Consider the following 19,765-nt stretch of genomic DNA (forward strand, 5'->3'; position numbering starts at 1 on the left):
TCATATTTTTCCTAGATTGTGCCTTCTAACTGTCTTTATTTAAATGCAATACCCTGCTATTGATTTAAGTAAACAAATGAGGGATGATGTGGACATACGAGCTGGAATTGAAGTTTTTATTGTAATGTGTTCCCCAGCTTATGGCAAGGAGGAGGAAGAGATCTTGTCTGTGCATAAGATTCTAGATTCCCTTCTTGCTCTTTTCTCAGAGTTCAAGGCTTGGTTTTCCATCCATTCTGCTGGTACTCAGTCTGTTTTCAGGTGTCTCCTCATTTTTTGCTGTCAGCCACAGAGGGCTCTGCCTGTTGTGTGGAAAAGCTTATGGCCAAATAACATATGTAAAACTTGTGTCAAACATGACTGGAGAGACAGCATCCCCTTTCCTGGGGATGCCTTAAAGGAAGCAAAATGACCTATGATGTTGCAGTCATTTGGAATTTTCTCAAAATACAATAAATAATTGTTAAACTTTGTAGATGTAAGTCCTGCTTCAGTGACAAGTAACTATAGTTTTCTGAAGTCAGGACCAAACAGGTCACATTACTGTTTTCCTAATGGTATCTTTGCTGTATGGAATCTTTCAGGTAATCAAGTATGCTCTGAAAAATTGACCTGAAATTTGGGGAAGATAATGACAGTTCATGCTGGGAGGCAGAATGGTGCAGTCCATTCACTGCCTTGAGATAAGGAAAACTTCCAGACTGAAAACTGGGACTTGGTACTGCTCAGAGTAGCACAAAACCAGATAGGCAATGTTAGAAAAAGCTGTGGTTTCAGCTGTTTTTAAACACTTGAAGATCACCAGGAACAAATAAAAGTCCACTAAGTCCCTTAATAGAATTTTGTAAACAACCTCATGTGTAATAATTATTATCCTAGATCTTCCCAAATACCTTTGTCAATAAGTGTTTTAAAGCACTGAGTCTCATGCTGCAGGCGGTGCTGGTTTTACCTTAAAGGAAACATAAGCTTTGTTTTAAAACCTTAAAGTGTACAAGCCTTTCCTGCACGTTGTAAACACAAGGGATTTTAAAACTTTTGGCTGAAATCTGCACCTTCGGGAAGAATTTCTGATGTGTTCAGAACATGGAAGATTGGAAATCAGGACCAGTTTGTATGTCAGGAACTCCCTGGTGTTGTCAGAGCTTCAAATGACCCAACAGCCTGCAAATGTCACATTTAAAATTCTGTCTTCATGCCTGACTCTCTGCATAAATGAATTAAACAGCAGAGCAGGCAGCCAGTCAATATGTTCTTAACAGTGAGAGTGAGCAATGGAACAGTTTGGGGGTTGTTTGGAATCAGTAAATAGAAAGTGCATGGAATGGCTCACCTAGAGGAAAATCTCAAATAGGAAACAGAATTAACCTTTAAAATGGTCGAGCAGACGAAATGTCATAGCAATATTTTTACAGCATTAGGTGGGTAATAACCACGGAGTGTTCATTTGGCTACTGTGTGTTACACTGCAATGGAATATTGTGCTGTGGAAAGGCAAAAAGCTGGGTTTATGTGCTTGTATCTGTTTGCTAAACTTGCCAGTAGTACAGAGTTGGGGTCTGCACAAGGCAGCAGAACAGACCCAACAGAACTGCAAATGTCTTGGATGCAGAGAAGCCAAATAAAAGGACCATGATTTAGCTGTGGTGACAGGGAGTGTGGCACCAGGCCCTGGCTGAGTCTGTGAGCAGCTGAGCATCACTGCACCAGCATCGTGCTGAATTAGCTCTGCAGAGAACCTCTTGTACCCTTTCTGAAGGACCTGGCACAACTGGGACAAGTTGTGCAGGGGCCTTGTTTATATGAACAAGGTTGGTTGGGTTTTTTCTCTAAGAAAAAAGAAGGAAGTTATAAGAAACTAAAAAGTGACAGGACTAAAATCAGTGAATAGTATTTGTGGTGATATGATGCTGTATCCAAATGGATACATACATACTCTAGACGTACATAATAGCATTTATATAGTGTATTTATAGCATAAATATACATTAAAATTTCACAGTGGTGGACAGGTATCCTAAATTGGTATAATGTATAAAGTACATTTTAATTATATTTGTTAGCTGACATAGCCACTAGTACTGTCCAACTTTCACTGTAAATTTATTCTCCTGAACACTACTAAAATGCTCCTTGTGCTTTTAACTGAAATAAAAAGCCTCTAGTGCTTGGTAAAGGAATGCAGTCATTAATATAAACTTGTAAAAGTTGAGCTTTCAGAGTAATGCCCACATGAGACAACCTTTTTAATGAGATTCTCTCTGTACAGCCATGCATACAATGCTGCTACTTACAGGAAGTTTATGCTGCTTAGAATAAGGTCAGAAAAAAACCAAACCAAAACCAAAGCCAGGAAGTAGAGAAGAAGGAGAGACTACTTTAATTCTGCACTTGTCTTTAGTCAAAACAGGTCTGGTGGAAGAACAGGGCAAAACTGCATTTGAGAAGATTGTTTCCATTTATCATAAATGATATTCATTGCTGGCCTTGCAGTTCAGCAAGTCATTTTAATAAAGGTAGCTAACTTCAGTGCCAGTGCTTGTGCTTGGAATGTCACTGTGTGGTAACATATTTGGCCTAATCAGGATTTAGGATATTGAAGAGACTTAAATTGTTACAGGTGTCTTACTGATGGAAGAATGTTTTATTGATGAAAGGCACATTTCAGCAGATAAACACACCAGATCTCCTGATGGTGTTATAATTGAAAATAAAATGAAACAGCGAATTCAGACCACAATAAACTTGCATACTTATTTTAGTCCATTTCAAACCATTAAGTAGATAAATGAAAATGCTGTTAAACCAGGATAGTATTTCAGGAAAGTGACTTACAGCCTGTAGTGGAAATTGCACAGTTTACTTGAAATCTGACATGGTTTACAGTTTCAGATTTACTTAAAAACAAGGAGTTCTTTAGGTATTATTTTCATGGGCGGAATGTTACATGTAATATCCAATTAAATTAGATTGAGTTAGCTTTTGGAGATAAAAGTTTGTTTGATTTGTAGGTGTTTTAACCTGTGCTTTTCTGTTGCCTCTCCATGAGAAGCCTCAGTGGAAAATGCCTTCAGTAGTTTCAGGAGCTCTCTGGGAAGCTGTGCTGACCCATGGAGGAGAGGTCGAGCAGGTCGTGGGAGCGCTGAGTTCAGCCCCAGGGAGCCTTAGGGAGCTGCTACACCCAGTCTGCTCTGAGAGTGCTGACTGCAGTCACCACAGGGAAAGTCAACAGGAAATCTGTGAAAGATGATGGGAGGGAGATCTCCAGAGTTAGAAATGCACATACTGATGGCCATCAAAGGATGCTGCAGGGTTGCAGTTCTGCAGTAAGTTTTGCAGGAAGGCCTTTGTTTCCATCATTTCTGTGCTTCTGTAACCATGTAGCCATGACCCACCCCACCCTTCCCCCAGATAAACTCCTTTTCCTTTGAAGATCAATTTTTTGTTCATTCTCAGGGCCTCGTTCTCACATTGTAGAGCGCTGTTAGTTTATTGCATTTGTTGATGTTATTCTGGTATCATGCTGATTTAATTGACAGAAGTTTTCTTTAGTAGCATTTGCCAGAAATTGTTGAAACAGTATTGAGAAAATACAACACACTATGTTGCATAGATTTTTTTTTAAGTATCTTTTTATTATCTATAACACAACAATTTTAGCTCTCAGACTTAAAATGTTTTCAGAAACATTAAATTAAAGTGGTTTTATGTGGCTTACGATCTTTGTGAAACGTTCAATATGAGAAGTAACCCATCACATGCTGATACAGTCTTGAAAATGTAACTTTAAAATTCAGGGATCACACTGGTGCCTTGCCCATTGCCTTTGGCAATTTATACTTTCCAGGAGTTCCCCTCACTCCCATTCTGCTTCTGTCCTGATGGTGGAGTCTTGGTTCCTATAAATGTTCTGTAAAGCCATTGGTGTTCAGAACTTTGTTTAAGTATGCAAGGTGTTTAAAAGCACAACAGTAACCCAGATTTTTATTTTTATTTTTGATGGAGACATTAGGTTTTGTTTATGAATATTAATTTATTAAAAATTTTGAAGTACTTTGATAAAGTGATACTTGCATTTTACTGTGTCTTTACAGACTAAGAGGTTCAAAAGCACCTTGTAATACTTAGATGTCTGAGGTTCGATGTGTAAGGTTTTAGACACAGCTATTTATACATTCTTTGAAAATCCATTCATGTAGCTGTGTTTGAAAATAACTTTGAAGCATAGCTTTCTTTTTAGAACTCTGGTCATGGTATTCAGCAGGATGATGTCAGAGATAAAATACAGCCTTTCACCAAAAGGTCCAAGTTGTGCTGCACCTGCTAGCACAGACACAGGTCTGCTCAGGCAGGGATGCTTTTCTTTGTCAAAAATGGATTTTGTCAGGATGATTGAAATTTAATTTTTCATACCAAATATTAAAAAGTACACTGACTTCAAAGTCCAGTTTTATTTTAACAAAATAGATCACTTGGCTTCCTGCCAAAAAGCCTTGGGACATGTCAGCCTGCCCTAGGACACCTGCCTGGTCAGGCTTTACCACTGCAGTCCTGAGCAGCATGCTGAAGACAGCATTGTCCTCTTACCATGGGAGAGTCTGGAGAGCAGCAGCCTGTCCTGCCACATGTCACCTGTCATCTCACCTGGTCCAGACTACAGGTGAGAAAAGCTGTTTCTGATGCACGACATGGAAATATGGTGACATCCTCTTCCTCATCAGCTCACCTGTGCAGAGCTAAACCCAGGTGTGCTGTACCCCTTCTGCTGAACCAGCCTTTCTTTGTCTAGGGCACTTGGGATATATGGAGTTAGAAATCAATGTGTCTACTATGTTTGGGTTTTTTCCATTTATTTTCTGTATTAAACATACATTTGTAATTTGTTTAACCTAGAGGTGATTTGGCTACATATTATTACTGTAATAGAAGTGGTCTCAAGTAGAATCATGACTGGATGTCATCCAGCACGTAAGAACTTGCTTTTTCCCTTAATTGTAAATAGTATATGGACCAAATTTCTCTTACTGCTGCATTAGTTAGATATTATTTAAATCTTTTGGGCCTTTTTTAAATTGAATGCTACCTAGTAGAAAACTCAGTGCTCAAATGGACCAAAAGAAAAAGAGCTATTACTGCACACTTCTGCCAACCAAACCAAATATGTCTCAGAGCAGCAGAGGTACTCCTGGCAGCACCTTGTGCTACTTGGTGCATATAGGTGCTTTGAAGTTCACTCCCTAAGATTTCTTCTAATACTAAGTTTGATTTAAAAAGTTGAGTAGCAGAATCTTGATGTTTGTATGAGTCATGTAATGTATTAAGAATGGCACAGTCCCCTGTTTCTCTGACTCATTGCAAGACATCACCAAACACAATCTTGACTTGGTTGTAGATGGTACCAATCTTTTATTGGCAAACCATTAAACCAGAGATTTTTCAGGCTTTTTTTTTCATCTAGCGAGCTACTGCAGAGTCAGGAATGGTACTCAGGACCTTCAAATGTAATCCAGTAGTTGACACAAACAGTAAGGTTGTCTCTCTCTTCTTTTCTTCTTCAGAAATTACATAGCTCATTACCACATGAGATTTCAGGACATTCCTGAAATACAGCATATCTGAGTGCAGCATAATATTTTTGTAAAATAGAGAAAATGTAATTTTTAAAATTTGCTGGGTTTTTTTTCATCAGTTTTTTTCCAATCACAGAATACCATGATGTGGAGTTAGCATAAGTTACTGATCATTTGTTTTTACTGACCAGACACGACTGCTTCTGCTTTGTTATATTTTTCATCTGATCATGATTTTCCCTCTCGGAAGCAGAGATATAGTAAAGCAGTCCCTTCTCTTCCATCTTCCCATTAAAAGACTCTTGTTGGTGATCACTCTCTGCCTATCCAGGACCATTATTTTACTGTTTCTCAACCACAAGGGAAGTTCTGCTGGTTTATCTTTTTGTTGTTGAAATATTACATGGAATCTCTTCGTAGTCTTCAAGACAGAATAAAGATAAATATCTTAGAATTGTTTTTATTTCAAATGCTGTTCCCCAAATCTTAAAAATTTAGCAGCAGTTACAGGGAACTTCTTTTCTGTAGGGCTGGAGTGCCAAAGTATTAATGCATGGGGAGCACTTCCTTTGTCTGCACACAACGCTGCTCAGCAGAGCCAGAAAAGAACCATGAGTGCTTTTTGTTGCTGACCAGGCATTACAGGGGAGCTGAATGTAGTATTAGATTTTTCCAATTATAGCTGAATACAATGGCTTGAATAACTAAATGCATTGAAAGGTATCTTGCATGAGGAACCTGAACATTCAGTTGTGCAGTTCTTGTTCTTAACCGTTTCATACTAGAAATACCACACTGAACATTTTCTGTAAGCCAGGAAGGGGAAATTTTACTTGTTCCAGTATCCCAAAGATGTCTGAGATGGTGTTCGGGAGCTTCTTCTTGCCTGAACTGTTGCATGCATGCTCCACCTTTACTTCCCTGTTTATGCATTAAAGCATGCAACTTTACCTCCTTCTTTGCATTTTTTAAAACTGAAACAAAAGTATATTTTAAAACCAATAAGAAAAGACCTGTTTTCCTCTTACACACTATTAAGAACAGTTCATTGAGCAGTGATCAAAATGTTCTGCTTGATGTGCATGCTCATTATGAGCTCTGGGCATCAGTAGAATCCAGTCTCTGCTGTCACGTCTTGGAATGTGACTTTATCCCCTCTTGACAGAAATGGCTCCCAGCAAGGTGACAGTAACCCCCAGGCTGTGCTCTCCCTCAAAAGCAGTCTCCTCCTCAGGGAGTTGCAGTAGCAGGCATGGATGCAACTGATGCAGTGTTTTCAGAATAACTGCTTTAGGCTGTCCAGATCCTGCAATTTGGACAAAGAAGTTTAACTCTGATCTGTCATTTCTTGGAGGTCATGTCTCTTTTCTCTTTCCCAGCCTGTGAAACCCTGACATGTCCAGATTGGCATTTTATCTCTGTTCTGCTTTGGCACAGGACGGGAGATGAGTTTGACAGACAGCTTAGAGCAGTTTAAGGGGCTGCCCCTCAAGTGGCCACTCTCACCAGTCCTGGTAGAGTCCTGTGCTCATTAAGCACAGCAGTGGTTTTACTGCTTAAAAAAAAAAAAAAAAAAGGCATTTTTCATCCTGGCTGGGTATGTGATTACAGAATTTCTAAAGCCAGCTAGGATAGGTACTATCAGCTAAAACTGATAAAGTGTACTTGTATTTCTGAAAGTTTTTGTTTAGATTTCTCATGAGCAGATGAGAGTAAAAATAGCTGTTACTGTGGAAAGTTAAAATGGAAATAAATTTGAGGCTTTATGTATATCATGGGAGTGCTCAGTTTGCCCTTGAGAACACTGCTAATATAGGCTTTATATGTGACTGTAGCCTCATCCATTTTGAGGATTATGAGACATCAGTTTCATACCCACAGCATATAGAATTGTCAGATGTACCATTAAAAAATATATGAAAAGATACCCTGGCTCTATAGTAGCTATAATTGTTAGAGGTGCTGCACTGGATTTGCAGCTTCTTTAAGAGGTAATTCCTGTAACCGTTTCTTTTTAATAAGCACTATTTAAGATGTAAAATGAAGGAAGATGTTCAGGAAATGACTGTAACATGACAGGCTTTATAGAGTTCTGTAGATCTCTGGGGTTTACTTATCTGAACTTCAAATAACTGCATTTCAAGGGTTGGTAGCAACATATGACCGTGGATTCAAAAAATTATTATATTCCTTATATTCAAAAAATTGATTTGCTTCTTTTAAGCTGAAACAGCCATGTGTTTGAAGATCCTGTGTGCACAAACCTTTCAATATGCACTATTGATGTTTCTGTGTCTTTGTTTTGGCATGGGACTGATTGTGCCATGATCCCCTTTTGTTGTTCTTCAGGACCTGCTCACAGCTGTGATTTCAAGGCGATGGTTGCTGTTTCTATTGTGCTTCATCTGTGCTCAGAGCTTTACAGAAACAGACAGGTTCAAAAATGCTTACAGCTTGAAGTAAACTTCACATAGCAGGTTGGCAAAAAGCAAACCAAGGTTAACAGCGAGAGGTTCTGATTTGCAGACTAAGGCTGTAAAGGACCATTATGTTAATCTCGTCTGACTTTCTGCACAAAGCACACAGATACTTTATATATATTCTCCCTCCTTTGGGGCTGTATTGACATGAGGAAGAATAAGTAGAAAAAGAGTTTCGGCAGAGGCTGGGAGATGTTTATTCAAAACATCATAATTACAGGGGGAATAAAAGCAAGGAGGACAATTAGGGCATGTTAGAACATATTTGTAATTACAGCAGACATTCACAGTATTGCAGCTGGTACTGAAGAACCAACATGTATAGGTCCCATGGGTCTCAGTTACTGACATCATGTGAACTGTTGCACCCTGCTACAGGTAAAATATCAATAGCTCTCTCACTTTGTTTGGGGCAGATGATATTAGAACTGCTGCTGTCACTGCAAATGTAAGGAGGCTGTTTTTAAGTGTGTTCTGTGCTTTGAGACTCTTTGCTCTCCTTTTTGGTCATAATAAGCCTGACTAATGTCAGCTTTTTTCTTAAAATTATCTCTTCAGCCATTTTCACTCTCAACATTTTAGTCCTCTCTTAAGTATATAATTCACTTTTCTCATCATTCCTTGGTTCCATGATATTTTTATGTGATATATTGGTCTGCATTCATTCACATTTGTTATTTATAAGTCGAAATTCATGGATATTCTGAGTATTTTTGGATTTGTCTGCACTGGGTCCCATTTACTTGCTGTTCCTTCAAATATTGGAAAAGTGAATGCTATTTAGGGCAGTGAGGTGAGTTGTCTCCATCGGGCATAACTGAAAAGGTTTTTCAGTACATAATGGTATGCAAATAATATACCTCTGCCTCTCATGGGAATAGACTAAATATCTGCATGAGCTGGCTGTGACCTTAATAGGTTTGTAGGCATCAGAACAGACCTTGTGCTGCTGAAGCAAAGTGTGTGATGTACAAATACTTCAGGTGTGTTTCAGGGCTAAGCAGTGCTGTGGAATAACTGTGAATTTGGGATGTGGTCTGCACAGCTCAGTGTGCATGGCAGTGCATCCCAGCAATACAGTACAGCTGATGCACGAGCAGAAGCTTTTAATAATAGTCACCATTAATAAAACAGGTGATGCTTAAAATGTGCTAATTCATTATATTGCAAGTGTCTTCATGCACAATACAAGGTGAGGCTGCAAAGCAGAGTAAAATGAGAAGTAAGCTGCTCCATGTGTCTGTTTTTATGTTTATGATGTTTTATATGTAAAAGTACCTTTTAAAATTTTTCTTCTTTTTAGTTTATTTTTATTACAGGTTCTAGAGCAATTCAGGAAACAGATGCTGCATTTAAAAAAGCTTTGATTTAGTGAGGCTTTCTGTGCAAGAGAATGCATCCTTCCTAAAACTTCATTTTACTTAAATTAACTTGTATTTCCACTGAGGATGGCTTATATTAAGCACAAAGGGAGGCTTAGTGGTTTAGACTTCCATCAAATAAACTGCATAACTAAAAAGAGAAGATGCCAAGCCTCACATACTTGTACTTGAAAGAATTGTGTTCTCTCTCGTGGGAACTTGAGATTAGAGAAATTATAAAGGCTTTGCATAAAAACAGGGAGTTAGAATTAATTTTTGCTTAAGCGGGGAAGTGTCAAAAGCCTATTATGGTAATTTTTCAATTTTGTCTTAACTGTTCACACATTTTAAAATAGTTGTACAACTGAGTGGAGGCATAATTGATGTGTTGTGGTTTCTTTTTCCTTTCCTTGGGCCATAATAAAACACAGCTTAGGTGCACTTAGGCATGGAAGAAGTAGGTGTGCTAATTAAGTAGATGCAAATTTTCATATTATAGTGAGAAAATTTACCTAATGGATTGGAATAGTACTCTAAGAATGGTTCCCCTATTCTTAATTACATCCAAGTACCAGATATCAATGTTACATGAAGACAATTAAGCCACAAAAACCTTAGTGAGAAAGCATAATTTCTAGCACTAGAATTTTGGGTTTGTATAGACTATCATGTTTATTATTATGATTATGATTATTATTATTACTACTACTATTATGAACAGTAGCATTATAAGTCTACATTTGAAAGAAATTATTCATTGTCTTTTAATATACAGTAAAAGCTGAAGATATCATGGAATGAAGAGCTACTGCTACATTTATTTTTTTTAATCTTTAATTAAAAAAATATAAATCTTGTCTATATCAGACCAACCAATAAATTGCTGTGGTGTAGTAATTCAAAATTTATGGTTGACCTAAAATAAATTTTAGGACTTCCCTAGGTAACAGAAGAGTGATTTATCAAACCCTTTTAATGGTAAATTAAATCTCTTTTTCTTTTGAAATAGAGTATTGATATGGATAGAGTATTGATAGAGTATTGACAGTAGGAATACTGTTCCAGAATGACTTTTATTTTGGTGATCAGTTTTGCTGTTCCATAGGAGGAGTCTTTGGTGGACCAGGCTTTGCATTTGGAATGAGATTTACTGGCAAATGTAAAGTAAGCAATGCTCCTTAGAGGCCACTGATTAGTAAGACACTGGATTTTTATATGCAGAGGAAGGGCCCCTTCCTAGCTTGCAGCTGATTTTTCTGCAGAAGCCTGTTTGGGCTATGAAAATGCTGCCTTTGGCATCCCCAAATTATGCCCAACTTGTTGAGATTTTTTTTCTGGCTTTGTCTGCAGTAGAAACTGGTGAAAGGACAGAGATTTGCTGTACTGCAGGAGTGAGGCACATTCTGCTTCAGCACTTTTCTGGGGCTGCTGAATGGCTTCTGTCAAAATCCACTTCCAGTGTCTCTTCACACAAACCTTAGAGGGGTCTGATCGTTCCTTAGCCCTTCTCTCCCCAAAGCTGTTTGGGAATTACCTGACTAAGAGTACACTGTTGGTCATGCAGCTTTGGTGAGATGAGGCTGGAGAGGAGGGTCAGCAGCCACTGGGGCTGTTAAATGAGATCTCTGGTTTCTGATGGGTTGTGTTTGTGTCCCTGGAATAATAATGGCAGGATTAAGACAGCCAAGTGTGAGCATGGATATGTGTTGGGTAGAGCAAAGGAGAGGATGCTGTAAGATCTTTAGGCAAAGGGAAATGTATTTCTTAGTCTTTATTCTTATTTTATTGCTTAATGTTCCACAATATTGGTGTGTGTAATTTGAGTGTAAGACTAAATTTTTGACCCAGTTTGTGTTACCTGTCACTAAATACAAGCAGGATCAGGACTGTCCTATATAAAGCAGATTACTGAAGTATTTTATAGTACATTGTCCAAGATGCAAGATTTAATTCCATTTTCTGATGTCTGTTCAGTGTTGTGTAACATTTTCATTTCTCACATAACCTTGTACAGTGCTTATTAATCATTACTTTTTTATTGTTTACCCATGAAAGCTTCCCTGATAGACAGTGTTTATTTAAATGGTATTCCACTGAGTAGTAAAATTAGCGGTAGGAGTTTTGTTAGATTTTTTTCTTCTATCCACTGTATTTCTTCTGAGCTTATGCAGCATAAAAAGTAGCTGTTACCAATAAGCTCACATTGATAAGGAAAAAAAAATATAAATGTTATCAATCTTGATGCATTTTGCAGTGCTGTGACAGCAAATACCTTCCTGAACACTTTTCCTCAGGGGAAGTCACTGTTAGCTCCAAATATATTCGCACATTTATCCCACTTAACCATGTAATCCTAGGTGTTATTGGTGATTTTTTTGTGTTAAGTTAATTATGTTTTGTTTATTCTGCAGTAGCATGCTGTGAGGAGCACAGAAATGTAACTCACGAGCTCTTGACAGGACTGATGAATGGCCACAGACAGGGATATTGGCAGACTGCTCTCTAGTGCTCTGTCTAGAATTGTTGTCCTAAATAATTCAGAGGGTTGAAATTTGATGAAATCATTTCCATTTGAAGAATGAATGGAAGGGGCAAATGAATGAAGACTGGTAATGGTGCAGTTGTGTTCATACTGTTGGACAGTCAAGACAGCATCTTGAATTGTCCTTCCTGTGCAAATTCTTTGCATGGGGTTGTGATTCAGCCTTGTGCAAGTGATTCCTTCTGCAATGATGGGTGTTCCTGTGAAGTAGCCAGTGATTTCATTCTTTTCAGGAGTGCTTAACATGAAAGCCCATCTACAAATACATGGCCAACAAATGGGTGATAAGTGGTGCTTAGAGGGGACTGAATGACAGCAGGGCAGTAGAGCAGTAACCTGTGGTTAGGGTAGATGGAGGCAGAAAAAGTGCAACCAGTTTGCCCCTAGATAAAACCATGTGTGGTTTCATCCTTTTTAAAGACCCTTTTGGAAGCTGTTGATTCTGTAGGTGTTACATGTGCTCGTCTGGGAGGGTGTGTCCTCAGCTCCACTCATCCATTCTTCCAGAAAGATGCTCTTTGTGAGCCCCACATAGTATTTGACTGATGACCTGTGTCATGCAAATGTCACGTGGGAACAGTGATTATTTATGATACCATAAATCTGCTGTTCTTTCTTAATGCCTACAAAAACCCTGTGCAGGAGTGGATCTGCTCTCTGGGACTCCTTGTCCCTTGACATACCGAGTGTAACAGAAATAACTTTTTTGTGTAGGTGTAATTATGTGCAGCCACTAAAATATATCTAATAAATAATATTTATTTATTTAATATATAATAAATTTATATATAAAATATATAAATAAATGTCTGCATGATTTCCCTGTCCATGTTTTATGATTTGTTTTCTATAGCAGCTTTGGTTGATATTTCAGAACAGGTCTTTCTCCTTTTCCTCTTTTCCTGATTCCAAAAGAGAGTACATACAACATAAACTTGGTTAAAAACACTTGTTTGGCTTATGAGTACTAAACTACTGAACACAGAATCACCTTCTAAAGATGGCTGGTGGTGGGGAACAAACCAGCCTGTCACCAGCTGTTATTCACTGGTGTCTCACTGAAAATCAAAATGTATTGCAGTAAAAGTACAACCTTACTTGATCTTGCTCTTGTAAGTGTGAAGGCGTCTTTTGCCTCAGCCCTGCCTCTCCCTCCATTCATTTTGTCATGCCTGCCTCTTCAGTGTAATGCTGTTTCAAGCTGCACAAGCTGGAGCTAGCAAACGTGGAGCTTTACTGCACATGCATATAATGCAGCACAGAGCTTAGGGTAACGGAGAACATTTTAAATTATAGCTGTAGAAATTTGAGAAATGGACATTAAAAACCATGTGTATAAGGAATACTTATTTGGATTTCAAATGTAGCTGTTGAAGTATTTGATTAGATCTTGTACTCAATATGGCATACTGGGTATGAGAACTAATGCAGTCTAACATCTGTTGTTAATACAGTCTGTCACCTGGCAGTAAATGAATAGATGCTTACAGGACGTGCAGGAAAAAAAGTGTGATTGGAACCATCACTACTACTTAGAAAGAAACAGCATAATAATTTATTAACATCATGGTTTCTCTATATAAACAGAATAAAAACTTTGCTTGAATTTTAATTATCAAGATTACACTTCAAAATGAAAGTTCTAAGCATACAATTAATTTGGTAAGGTTAGGAATGAAATCTTCCTTTTAAGAACTGATTTAAAAGCATTTGAGTGGAGTCACCTTGTGGTTCAGGGAGATGCTAAGGGAAATCCAAGTCAGAGTTCCTAGGAGGAAGTAGGAGTGCAGTGCTCCTGGGAAAGGCTGGGCTGGATGAGGCTGGTACTTGGAATAGTGATCCCAGATGAAACAGGTGGGAGCCGTGAGTGCAGGTGCCCCTGTGTGGCGTCCTTGGCTCTGCAGAGCTGAGAGGTTGGCTCTGTCTGATGCCACTGGCAGTGCAGTGTTGCATTTGTGTGAACAAGACCTGCACAGTAGAAGACTGAGATAATCTTTTCCCAGGGGAAGGTGAGCAGTGGATGCTCTTGGACAAGTAGTGCTCTGAGAACAGCTTGGCCCTATTTACACCACTGTATTTTTGTGAATACAAAATATTCTTGTCCCTCTAGTAGCCTTCACCTCCTTTGTTCTCTTCTGTCTCTGTCTGCTTAACCCAAAGTTTCAGAAGCAGGGAATTGCTTTTGTATCTGATGAATTTTAGAGGTTTCTATCTGCTGAGGTCTGCCTCACCAGTGTGTGTTTTTGTCATTTTCTGACTCCCCCCATTTTAAGGACATCAATGAGTTAATCTTTTCATTTGTGGTGTGACACTGAGCACTAAATTCTTGCCCTTAGTCTTGTTTTTGCTAGTAATCCTCCTCTTGTTTAAATTAATTAAATTTAAAGATAGTAAAAAAGGAGCATACTTCTCTAAGTAGTGGTGATTGAGTTTTGAATAACAAGTCTACTAAATTAAACTGCTCATCTGGTATTTTTGCATACTTCAGTTGGCATGAACCTTTGTGTTTGCAAATGTAATTCATATATTTGCTGTCGACTTAGGTGTCCTTTTGTGGAAAATCATGATCATGGCTTCATTTATGGCTATGAATTTTATTAAAATATAAAGAACAATTTGCTTAGCATACCTTAAATAGACACAGTTACACTTCTTTCTTCCTAAATACAACCTAATCTGACTTTTCTCATCTCCTCTCTAAAGCATTTGTGAATTCCAATATGTAGCTCAGTGTCAGCAGAGCAGGTGAGAGCTGTCTGTGCCAGGCTGTTGAGGACAGGTAGGAATGGTCTCTGTGTGTTCTTTCTGGCTGTGCCAAATCCCACACCTGCGTTTGGAGTCCCCTGCTGCAATCCCTGTTGTGTTTGCTGGGTGGGCATCGCTCACCTGAGCACTGATTTATCTGGGAATTCAGCTGCCCTGGGTCCCAGGTGCTGGCAGGACTCCCTTTGGTTAGAATTGTAAATTACATATTGTACCACAGGTTGGAAGATTAGCGAATAATTGTTAACCACTAAAAGCACTTTACAGTGCTGTGAAATGCTAAGAAATAACTCTGAAAGTAGGCAGTAAGAAGTAGAAGCTCATTTTTAAAAAGCCCTTAAAGATTATGAATTTTAGAAGGAAATGAAAAAGTAAAGCTATCATAACAGTATTGTTCCTGTTACAATGATTATACAAAGTAAATATTAAAATGCTGTTGTTGGTACTGATGTTAATTTAGTTTAGCTGCTGTTTTTTCCCGTACTCTTTGTGAATTTTTGTTGTTGATGAACGAACTTTCTTCATTATTTTATTAATATTGTAGATATTAGTAATCACGGCACTGTGGTTAATAAATACAAACAGGGAGATTAGACAAAAGTACTTCAAATTGTTTTTCAGATTAACAGGCACCGTTTATGCTGGAGTTCTTTTATGACTTTAATCTTCCTGTGGGCACAGAAAGGATTAAACTATTACTTGATAGCTGGAGTTGTTTGATTTCCCCACTCCCCTGTGAGGACCCCAAAATCCAAACTGTACCTGACAAATTAGGAGTGCAGATTTTCACTGAAAGCTTTGAGGATGTACTTTATGTTGTGATTTGTTTATGATACATATAAATTCATTCTGAAAATAAACTTTGTTGTGTGCTGTGTTTTAAGAATTGAAAGGATTACCCAGTTTGAAATTCTAAATTGCAAGTAAACCCAAGTTGTTGGAGTCACTCTAGGAAATACATAGCATGCTCTTGGCACAGTGCACTGTGTAGCAGAATCCAGCTTTTCCAATGAATTTCTGTCAGTTTGAGATCATTTTTCTTAGATGTGGAGCAGGTGGATTGTTCCAGTTTTGGATTTGTGGTTCACCTTGAATTTCAAAGAACTATTTTGAGAGGTGAATTTTATTTTCAGATTTCTATACTGGTCTTTACAACAGGGCCTCACATAAAATTTGGTACCTTGAGGACCAAGAAAGAAAACCTTCGGTACGCAGTGGAAGGAAAAAGAAACATTCATTTAAATGAAGAATGACCAAGAAGAAAATTTGGAAATTCACCCCCCACAATATGTGAAATTCACCCCAGTGAGTGCAAGCACTGCACAGACAGGTGTGTTTCCCTTCCCTGTGAGTGCTGCTGGCCCCAGGACTGGGGGAGGTGGAGAAGCCCACAGAGGATGTGCACAACCTCTCCCCTGGCTGTAGCTGCTGTCTGCAGGCAGCCCCAGAAGCCTCGGATGTTTTATACCATGTGTGCTGCAATAAATAGGCCAAAATTGGGGCTAGGACACTCAGCACTGAAAGTGCAGTGAGAATTAAGCAGGGATTAATTTGAAATCCAATAGCTGCCACTTTAATGGACTCACTGGCACACAGTGCTTCTGATGTGTTATTTTTGTGCAGTTGCACAGGGATGTTTTGCACTCCTGTTACAAACACACACCATCTGCCTCAGGTTGGGGAGAGCAGACCCTACAACAAGGATGATGTGCACATTCAGTTCTAAGCTTTTGCAACCTTTCTTAAAGCCCTCTTTGGAAAAAGGTACTGGAGGAGATTGAAGAATTTGTGTATCCCTGTTGTATTTTGGGAATTGCTTAATTCCTGTCTGTTTGCTTGGCTTTCTGTGCTGCCAAAATTAAGATGTGGATTGTGAGTTTAACCCAGAGCTTACTGTACCAATATTTTTGTGCTTATTGAGAACACTAAGAAAGAGTTCTGCTTGAAGACTGTTGGATATTATAATACAGTGTGGAAAACGTATTTATCCTTATCTATAAGTTTTAGACAGTGTTATCCATGTGAAATGTTACTATGTGATGTTTTAAATCTTATTTCTGTTGTGATGTAACATTTTTAAATTAAACCATTCTTCCCCGAATTAGCACTTCAGCTTTTTAAAATTATTTTTTTCATAATGCTCATTTTAATTGGAGTAACATGTATTGCATGCTTTATGAAACACCTTCATTGAAAGTCTTGGATACTTCCCATTTGGGTCCCTATAGGCCCATCCAGTTTGAAAAGACACTGTTTTATCCTCTCCTTAATTACAGTACTTGGAGCAACTCTCTGTTAACTGTTTTTAAGTTCCACAGGATAATGAGTCTAGCAGAACTAGAGAGCGTACAGCAAAACACTGTTCACAGGAGGAAGTTTGCTGTTGCTTAGCTACCTGTCTTTTTAATTTGAAGTCTCCAGCAATTCCATAATGACCAGTCCTTAAGCTGCTAAAGGTATTTGTTCATGACAGATTCTGAACCTGCATTTCACCTATGTGTTACTGCCATTATTGTAGGAATAAAGAGGGTGTTTGTAATGGCATTGTGTTGTGGTGTAAATCACTGTGCCTAAATATGGTTACAGAAGCAGTTCTTAGGTGGGTACTACAGTGAAATTCAGAATAACTTGAGAAAAAAGAGTGTTGCCTCTGCTCCTCCAGAGCAGTCCCAAATATAAACAAGTTTTGTGTAATTTGTAGGTAGTGCAACCAGTCTGTAGTACACATTCTCACACCAATTTGGAACATAATAGTGATAGATAATAAATTCCAGATCAAAATACTGTGACACTGAACATGGTTTTGGTCCATTTAGCATTTTCTGAAGTAAGACTCTGAACTAGGCAATAGTCATAGGAGAACTGTTGAATTTTTTTTTTTTTTGAATCCGTGAAAAACTTTACTTACATTAATGCTTTCTGATCAATCCTGAAATTGATACAAAGAGATCATTTATCTAGGCTTGTGGCCCCAGAACTGGTATAAGCATAGAAAGAACTTTTCTAAAGGCTTTTCTAAACCTTTATCCAGTATGTGGATCTAAAAAGGATTTTCATTTGCTATTAAAGTGGATTCTTTCTTACTATAATAGTATGGATGCTAAACATGAGCAAAAGCAGGGAGCACAGTGCCTTTGGAAAAGCAGGCTGCATAAGTTTCTCAGTCTTGCCTGAGAAAGTGGCCTGGGAAATCATAAGGAGGAACTAAAACAATCCTCAGAGTTAGAAGACAGCCTTGCAGGTGTTGTTTGTCTGTTTCTTGTTTTCTTGCAAGAGAAGGTCGAGGGGTGGTGTACCCCACTGACCAATGACGGTGATGTGTTAGTTCACTAACCAGTAAGAGTTTTACCTTTCTGTACTTCCACTTACCGGTCTATAAGAGATCTGAGGTAATAAACCTCGCTCTCCTGTTCAATGCACAAGAGATCTGTGTTGTGCTTCTTGCCATTCCCAATAGAGCAACATAATAGTCTTTCCCATTAAGAGAAATCTCTGTGACTCTTCCCCTTTTGCCTACACAAAACAGCCACAGCAGCTTCTGCAGCAGCTTGGGTGAGGCACCTGCTGTTTTTGGGTGGGCATCCATCCCTCCTTGGCTGGGCCAGCTCGGGCAGTGCCGCTGTGACCGGCTCCGGCTGCCCGGCACTGCAGGGGAAGGAGTGTTGGCTCTGCAGGTACAGCTGGAGCACCCTGCCAGCCCCTGGGACGAGCACAGCTCGCTGGCACAGACACCCTGCCAGCCCCTGGGACGAGCACAGCTCGCTGGCACAGACACCCTGCCAGCCCCTGGGACGAGCACAGCTCGCTGGCACAGGCCGTGGGAGCTGTGCCTCCATGGCCCGTGCAGTGGGGCCATGCACAGGTGCCAAAAGCAGCTTTTTGTAAAGGAACTCCAGCACTCTGCTGCTGACCTGACCTGCCCACCTAGGCAGAGTTTTGTTATGGATGCTTTCTGTGTTATATTGGTTAGGATTTTGGAAAGATGAACTTGTTAGTTTGACGACTAATTATATTTTTAATCTAGTGCTGAACTGTCTTGGGAATCTATGAGCAAGTTAATTTAAATGAAATTAGGTATTTCAGCTCTTGCAGGTATACTTTGTAGGTTTAAATGTGAATCTCTGTAATTCCACTTTAGATATTCATAAGGTTTTGATGTCCTCATGGAAAATACTGGCCTATTTCAGTATGATTTTGTGCTCGATTAACCATTTAGAGATATTGACTTACAGATATTCAACAGAGTTGCATATTTTTGCCCTTTTATAGTGGTTTAATATTGATGTGTAGATATCAGTTTCTGGGTCTGTAAATCTTTCTTATTAGGATAATTTATTTTTAAGACTACTGAGTATGTAGCTCTAGTACAGCCTCATATAATTTTTGTCATGCCTTCATGGTTTTAATCCTTTACATTTTAACATTGCATCCCATGACTTTAAACTGACTATATATTGTCCTTGATTTCCCAGTGCAGAGCCACGGCTGCACTGGCCTCTCTTCCCTTGCACGATTCCATGGAGACTTCAGTACAAGACATGACAAAATGTGAAACCATACTCATAGATCACCTTATAAATATTTATTCATATAAATTCTTTAAAGAAATTAAATTACGTGTTCTATACAAAATAGGAAAGAGAGGCTTTTAGTGTCACTGGCTGCAAATTGAAGTCATTTGTCTTGAAGGGTCAGGTGCCACTTTGTGGTAAGATACTTGTCAGAGATCCAAGAAGGGAAAGATTGATAGTACAAAGAGATTGATGGAACAGGCACTGCAATATGCATACGAAGTTACGGGTTAATTAGGAAGATTTAAACAAGAAAGTCCCTTTGTGTGGAGAAGTGTCATGTGCTGTTACTCTCAGAAGCGAGGTGTGCTGGCAGCCTTTTGAACAGGCAGAGTTGATTTTTCAGAGATGTTTATGTGGAGATGTGCAGTTGTGAATATCAGCGAGGTGGCAGATCACCAACAGCACACGCTGCAGCTGACGAGCGCTGCTCAGGGAATTCAGTGGTTTGCATACAGAGACACCTGCTCTGCTCACA

At 38.9% G+C, this 19,765-nt stretch overlaps 1 protein-coding gene across 1 annotated transcript in view; it reads left to right on the top strand.

Annotated features, from left to right (window-relative positions):
* PIGK (phosphatidylinositol glycan anchor biosynthesis class K) overlaps nt 1-19,765 on the top strand; it is a 64,369-nt gene that overhangs the window by 42,455 nt on the left and 2,149 nt on the right. The gene's annotated exons all lie outside the window — the stretch shown is intronic.

The sequence above is a fragment of the Poecile atricapillus genome, chromosome 7, assembly GCF_030490865.1.
Source record: "Poecile atricapillus isolate bPoeAtr1 chromosome 7, bPoeAtr1.hap1, whole genome shotgun sequence".
NCBI classification, from domain to species: Eukaryota; Metazoa; Chordata; class Aves; order Passeriformes; family Paridae; genus Poecile; species Poecile atricapillus.